The sequence below is a fragment of the Galeopterus variegatus genome, unplaced genomic scaffold, assembly GCF_000696425.1.
Source record: "Galeopterus variegatus unplaced genomic scaffold, G_variegatus-3.0.2 Scaffold5011, whole genome shotgun sequence".
NCBI lineage: Eukaryota > Metazoa > Chordata > Mammalia > Dermoptera > Cynocephalidae > Galeopterus > Galeopterus variegatus.
The window spans coordinates 25,597-33,293 of NW_007731122.1; the positions used below are offsets into that span (position 1 = coordinate 25,597).

At 39.0% G+C, this 7,697-nt stretch overlaps 1 pseudogene; it reads left to right on the forward strand.

Moving 5' to 3' along the window:
- The first annotated feature begins 2,984 nt into the window (after positions 1-2,984).
- Positions 2,985-6,459, forward strand: LOC103604156 (annotated as a pseudogene).
- Positions 6,460-7,697: the final 1,238 nt, after the last annotated feature.

Below are 7,697 nucleotides of genomic sequence, written 5' to 3' on the forward strand. Positions count from 1 at the left end.
TTATTACAGGTACAGATGGCATTTTATAATGATAAAGAAGTCAGTCTACAAGAAAAATATAAAAATTTTAAATTCAATATCTGTAAAAATAAAGCCTCAAATCATATAAAACAAAAATACATAGATCTGCAAGGAGAAATAGATAAATTCACAATCACAGTGAAGAGTTTAATATGACTTTCTCAATAAATATTATAACAAGCAGATAAAAAATCAGTAAGGATGTAGGGAATTTGAGTAACACTCGACAAATTTTACTTTATTTGCATATGTAGAATATTTCATCAAATGGCAAAATATTCCATTTTTTTCCAGTGGCATATGAGGCATTTATAAATATTAACCATACTTAGAGTAATACAGCCAACAAATTTCAATGCATTTAAATTTTACAGACAATGTACTCTAGCCACAGTGGAATTGATCTAGAAATCAGTAACAAAAATGATATTTAGAATACACCAATCATTTGGAAATTAACTAATACACTCACTTCTAAATAACCCATAAATCCACAGATCAAAGAAGCAAGCACAATGGCAAATAAAAATATTTTTAAATAAATGACAATAAAAATTACACATACCTAAACTTTCTGGGATGTAGCTAAGTCAATACTTACAGAGTGTTTTACAGCATTAAATGTATGTATTAGAAAGAAGAAAGGACAAAGTCCAATGTACTAGCTCTCAATCGTCAAAAAGCAACAAAATTAAGAGCAAATTAAAAAATGAAGTAGAATGAAGATAATATTAAATATTAAAGTAAAAATGAATAAATTAGAAACAAACATAAAATAGCAAAACAATAGGCCTAGTTGTTTTCTGAAAAGACAAAAAAATGATAAGATCTTATAAGAGTAATTAAGAACAAAAGAGGCAAATTACCAATAGCAGGATAAAAGAAGAGAGTTTAAAATGCTAATAAGAAGACATTATGAATAACTTTAAGCCTACTAATTTCAAAAATTAGGTTAAATGGAAAGTAACTAGTAAGAAATGTTAAGTGAATGGAAACAAGAAGTAGAAAATATTAAAAGCATACTAACAATTATGGATATTGAATCCAGAAATAGATATGTTTCCATAAATAAAATTCATAAGGAGATGGCCTCCACAGTAAATTCTTCTAAACATTTAAGGAAGTGATAATGCCCATCTTACACAAATTTTTCCAGGAACAAGAAAAATGGGAGCCCTCCCAACTCCTTTTATGAAGCCAACACAATTCTGATATGAAACCCTGGCAAGAATATTACAAGATTAGAAAGTTGTTTTTTTTTTTTCCTTTTTTGTCTTTTTTCATGTCCGGCAACGGATCACAACCCTCAGTGTCGCGCCCGTACCAGACCGGGACCGGCAACGGGATCGCAACCCTCGGCGCTGCGCCCGCACCTCACTCAGCCAGTGAGTGGGAACTGGTCTGTATGTGGGATCCAAACCCTCGGCGGGAGCGCCGCCACGCTCACAAGCGGCGCACTGTACCAGTGCGCCACCAGGCCGGCCCCTAGAAAGTTTTTTTTAAAAGATGAGAATTATTAAGTTTGCTGAAAACAATCAATTAATATATATCATTCAAGATAAACTTAAGGCCACTTGAGACAGTAACACTATAGCCCTCAACATAGCATTGCAACGTGAATGAACCTGCAAAGCAGACAAACATCAACAACGAGTTGGCATTTATCTAGTGCTCACAGTATGTCAAGCATTTTCTGAGCGCTTTACTAACTTAATTCCCATAACCACCCTATGGGATAGGTACTATTTTAACCCCATTACACTATTCTCCCTCCTTTCTTCTCCACGCTCATCTTCCCAAAACAGATCAGCACTGGGAAAGGAGTTTATGGATACCTAACCCATTGCACTTTCCCTAAACCACACTGCCTTCCTCAGGCAGAATGAAAGTAATTGAGATTCAGACAACAAAGATAGTTTCTAAGTGTGGCCAAAAATTCAGGTTGGCAAACAACAATGAAGGTTTGTCAAAGAAAGGTACAAAGGAGGCAAAATGATGAGATAATCCCTAAAAATTTCAACTCCAAGGATGTTGTTTTGGTACTCAGTCCCTGAAATTATGAAACCCTGACAGTGGTCTAAATTTGCCCCAGTTAGAATGAGAAAGGTGAATCAGGTATAAGCATAATCAGTCTGGAGGTGGCATTAGAAGATACTGCTGAATTTTCTCTTTTTTACTGAGAAGTGTCATGACTCTGCCATTAAATTATCACTCTGCAGGGAGTTATTTGCCCTGGTTCTTGATGTACAAATCTAGTTGCTCATTAATTAAATGGGACACACTAATGGGTTAGAATGCAGCTTCCACTATCTATGAAAATAAATATATTTATAAAGTTTTGCAAAGTGATTCAAGAGATCCCTAGAGAAAGGCACTGGGCAAATACAGATTATTAAGAACAGTACTTTAGATTTATACAGTGTCTTTGCTCCAAACTGCTGGGAGACCTTTCACAGTATTATTTACTTCTTAAATGTCTACAGTATGTTTCCTCTTAAGAACATATTTCCTAATGTCTTGAGTATGAAATTAAACTACAAGGCCGCAGATATTCCAGAGATGACAAGATGACCCCTGCCCCCCAAAATCATGACCTGTATAGCATTCTTTATGAGATTAGGCAGGTATAAAACTGTTCACCATCAGACCCAAAGTTTTGTCAGCAGCTCAAAGCACCTACACCTAATATTTGTGTTTGTTTCTTCTTGGCTTTTGGTTTTGTTTTATTCTGTAACATTTTGTCTATTTTCTTAGGAAGAATTAATGTAACCTTAAATTATCAAATGGAAAATAAAGTACGCCAACTAGATTTAACTAAAATTTAACTTCAAATATTAAACTCTATGCTAAGAAAAAACTCAACCAAAATATAATTTAAGGTGGCTGAGGCAGCAAAGGCAGCAGTGGCAGCGACAACTCTGCAGTCTCAGGTGTGTCAGCCGCCACTGCTGCTCAGACCACGTATGTGCAGGTGGCTGGTTAGGATTCTTGGCACCATCTTCCATATCTGCAACCGGTCCGTGCCCCCTGCCTGGGCTCTCCTGAAGAGGCAGCACTCAAACAGCACTCTGTTTTCTACAGTGGACACTGATGAAATACCAGCCAAAAGACCAAGCTTAGATTGCTTTATTCACCCAGTGAGAAACAGTCTCTACAATGCTGCCAGCTTACTTAGATCCCCATTCCAGCTCACCATAAAGCCCATGGTAACTTCAGCTTGCAATGGAACACAGAATGTGGCCCCTTCAGGAAAGTTTCTGGATCCTTGAACAACGTGCTAAAACTGGGTAATAAATCTCCTAATGGAGTAACTGACTATCCAAAGATGAGAGTGACAGTAACCTGAGATAAGCCATGCAGGGTTTGCCTTTGGTTTTACTTTGAACTCAGAAGCCTATAATAGAAGACAAGGTGGTTGTCACCACAGCAAAGGCAATCCAGAGAGTTTCTTAATGTGGAAACCTCAGGAACAGTCTGTAATAGAGATGATTTCTGAAGAGGGTGGAAGAGGTCTGAAGTGTCTCCATTATACTGAAGAGGTGGGTGTTGAAAAAGAGGACTTCTGGTCAAGATGGTGGAATAGGCAGTCCCCAGCATCACTCTTTCCCACAAATCAATGAATTTACAACTATCAAAAAGCAACAACAGCCAAGCTTGGGCCACTACAGCTCAGGGGAAGAGGAGGAGAGACCTACAGAGTGCAGGAAGGCAGGAGTAGCAATGATGAGAGAAAGAAAAAAACATTCCAACCATTTCAAATCCTGGTCATTTCCAGCAGGAGCTGGCAAAAGCAGCAGCTGTGCCCTTCCGATGAAGTTGCTTGGAGGCAGCAGAGGCGAAGAGGGTCTTGGTGGCCCCCAGGCCAGCAATACCACTAATAGGGTTCCCGTGGATCCACACAGAACCAAGGAGCTACAACAAATGAAAAAAAGGAGCCATTCAGAGGCCGGTGAGTCATCGTCATTGTAAGTGACCAGCATAAGGCCTCTCCCATGGGAAGTGTTTGCAGCACAGGCAGTAGGGGAAGATGGGCCCATGTGGAGAACACTGGGGCACAGAAAGGGCAGCTGATCCACCCCCCAATCAGTGTAGGACCACTCAAAGAAAACTGGTCAGGAATATAGAATTGCAGCAGGTGCAATTTGAAGAAAGACTCAGGTCCAGACCAGAGTTTCCAAAAGGGCAGCTGATCCACCCCCCAATCAGTGTAGGACCACTCAAAGAAAACTGGTCTGGAATATAGAATTGCAGCAGGTGCAATTTGAAGAAAGACTCAGGTCCAGACCAGAGTTTCCACACAATCCAAGTACATTGGATTTCACTAAACCTGGAAGTACCTATAAAGTCAACCATTAAACCCTGAGCTGCACAAAAAGCCTTCCCCAGGGAATCAGTAACAAAGCAGCAATTTAGCTCAACTACAGAGCTCAAGTACTGGTCCCCACAGGAAGTTCCCCCACTTTAGAAGTAAGCAAAGGACAACAAATTAGTTCTAGCACAGAGTTTGAGTAGCGGGAACAGCAAGTAATCCAACACAGAACTGAAAGTAAAAACAGAGTACACACTGGGGCCCACTCAGGGTCTTGGGGTTAGAGCTGGGGACTGTACCCTCTGCCCACAGCCAGGCACACCGCCAGCATCACGGGGCCCACCTGGGGTCCTGAGGTATGGAACCAGGCACCACCAGCAACTAGGTAAGGGGCATCCCAAAAACATCACCTCCATGTGGGTGGCCACCGCAATAACCATGGCTGCCGCAAAAGCAGCTAGATGCCACAACCACTGTGCAGATGGTGCACCAGTCACTGGAGTGCAGTGACACAAGGAGAGTCACCAGCAGACACCAAAGAAAAGAAGGCAATGTCTCTCTCCATAAAGCCTATTCCAGAGAGACAGAAGACACATCTGTTCTACGATAATATTGGGGAACCTGAACACACCTTTGAGCATTGGACAAATCATCTAGGCAACAAATCAACAGAGTAACCATTACTCTTTCAGAAGGAGAGAAGAAATCTAGAGTTATCAGAGGTGGGAGGAGGGAGGGAGAGGGGGATGGGGAGAGATTGCACTAGGGGCATAAAGAATAAGTATGATTTGCAACAATATATATGCAAGTAATATTGATTTGATCAACACATCTCAATGTTGAACCAAAAATATATATATAATCCATTATAATTGATATTGATTATAAATCTTTAAAAAAATAATAAAGAATAAATATTTCCAAAAAGAAAAACCAAACAAACAAAAAAAAGAGGAGAGAAGTACTAAAGGTTATGGGAGCGACTTAAAGAAGGTGGTCATGGAAACTGTCCTTCCTGTAACTTCAAACCATCACATTCTCAAAGAAGTCAGATGGACACATTAAAGACGAAAAGTTGGGGAAGAGCAAAATCATGGAGTCAAAACATCTCACTTTGTTCCAAAGCAATACAGAATTGTTGAAACAAGGGGACCTCCATGTCCAATGAGAAGTGAAAAGAGGTATTCAAAAGAGAAAATTTCTGATACAGAGGAGATGATCAGAATCAGACTTGAAAATGAAAGGAGAGGCCACCAGCTGGAGCCTGACCTATCAGAAGTGTGAGCCCCACTCCACTTGAGCAGTAGAAGCAATGGCTTACTCAGGAGGAAAATTTGAAACATAGTAGACTTGAAAAAGAAAGGAGAGGCCACCAGCTGGAGCCTGACCTATCAGAAGTGTCAGCCCCACTCCACTTGAGCAGTAGAAGCAATGGCTTACTCAGGAGGAAAATTTGAAACATAGGAAAAGAATTGCACAGGCAAAGAGAGGGACAGAAGAACAGATGACCTCCTTGAATTTACAGAGGACGTGGAAAAGGAACTAAGTAATGCCCTAGGCCATGGCCCACAGGATGCGATCCTAAGTTGTGCTTTCAAATTGTGAATCATTCGAGGAGATAATCAGACCTTAAAGAAGTATCACTGGCTCAATCATGAAGTCATTAATTTTCAAATGAATCTTCTGGTGTAAAGAAACAAAAACCAAGACGATGCAGCACTTGATGTGTTCAGTACTTTCTTCTATCCTAAATTAAAGTCTGGGGGTTATCAAGCAGTGAAAAGATAGACCAAAGGGGTAAACCTCTTTGAACAAGAACTTATTCTGGTGCCTGTTCATCAGAAGGTACATTGGAGCCGGGGTTAACAGGTCTAAGAAAAAAGTGTCTTAAATATTTGGATTTTATGAGACAGAAGGGCCACAGGATCTGTAAGATTCTCCTTCATTATTTACAGGATGAAATTAAGACCAAAAGAAATACTGATCAGAATCATTTAGAGTGGACCCACTATAGCATGAAGCCACACGAGATTCCTCAACTGTTGAATGGGAGATATTGTAGAATGCTCACTTATAAATATGCAGATTATATCTCTAGGGACAAAACTATCACATTTACTCAGGCTTAAAAATGCTGGGCAAAATGAAAATGTTGTGGTATAGGGCTCTGGTTGCCTTTCAGAAGAAGTCTGACACTACAGCATTGGCACAGTGTCATGCAAAAGTGGAACTGTGACCCAGGAAGTTCGGCTATCCAAGCATCTTCAGAAGAGTATCATCGTCATCTTAAAGAGACTTCTTTTTCTGGAAATAAGGTGACTTGGCTTACTCTTGAAGCTGGATTTGAAGTAACTGTAAACCCTAAATCTTTATTTTCATGCCAGATCTGGCTGTGTATAAACCTCAGAATTATAAGGACTGGCCTGAGCTGTTTATTTCAGAAGATACTATTCAGTTTAAAGCTATTTTCCTCAAAGTATTTTTTTAAATATATATTAAGCCAAAATTAAGATTTTCACTCATTAACATCCTCCTACTCCACCCCCACGGAAATCTGGGGAAGAAAATTTAGTACTTGGCTCTGAGGTTGCCAATTATACAATAACCTATTTTGTATATGAAAGTTTGTATTTAACTTTTTTGTTCATTAAAAACAGATGTGAAAAAAATATATAACTTAAGATTGAGAAAATATTAATTTCCTATAAGCAACTAAACAGCCCGTAATATAAATTGAAATTCTGAAAGTAACAACTTTATCAGTGTAACTTTTTTCTGCTAAAAATACTGCTTATCTAGTCTTTCTACTAAAAAATAAGCATTTTATAAATTGATTTTAAATTACTTTTTAAGCAAAGGATAACTTATTTATTTGAAACTTTTTTAAACAAAATATGGGTATTTTGTAATATGTTTTATATATAAATTTTAGGATTATCTAAAAGATTATTTTCCTACAAATACTCTAAGATGTGTTTGAACATCATAAAAGAGTTACTGAGAGAAATATACCAATAAATACCAAGGGCAAGAAGATACTGTACTAGGCACATCAGACAGGTTTTTTCTGCAATATTACTGTGTAACAATTCAAGCTGCCTGAACCCTACTGGTTTAAAACAGTAAGCATTCATTTCTCACTTGTAGGACTATACACAGCCTCTGGCTCTGCTGGGTCCAACTGAGATGTTCTGAGTTGGGTTCCAGGCTGCGGCTTGTGTTCAGGTTACTCCATATGTCTTCTCATTCTATTTGGACCATAGCTACACCACAGTCATCATCTTCTCATGTCGAATGGCAGAAGTGAAAGGGAGTGAAGAATTGGAAACAATAGCCCAATTTAAAACTTTGGGGAAATCACAGTTCT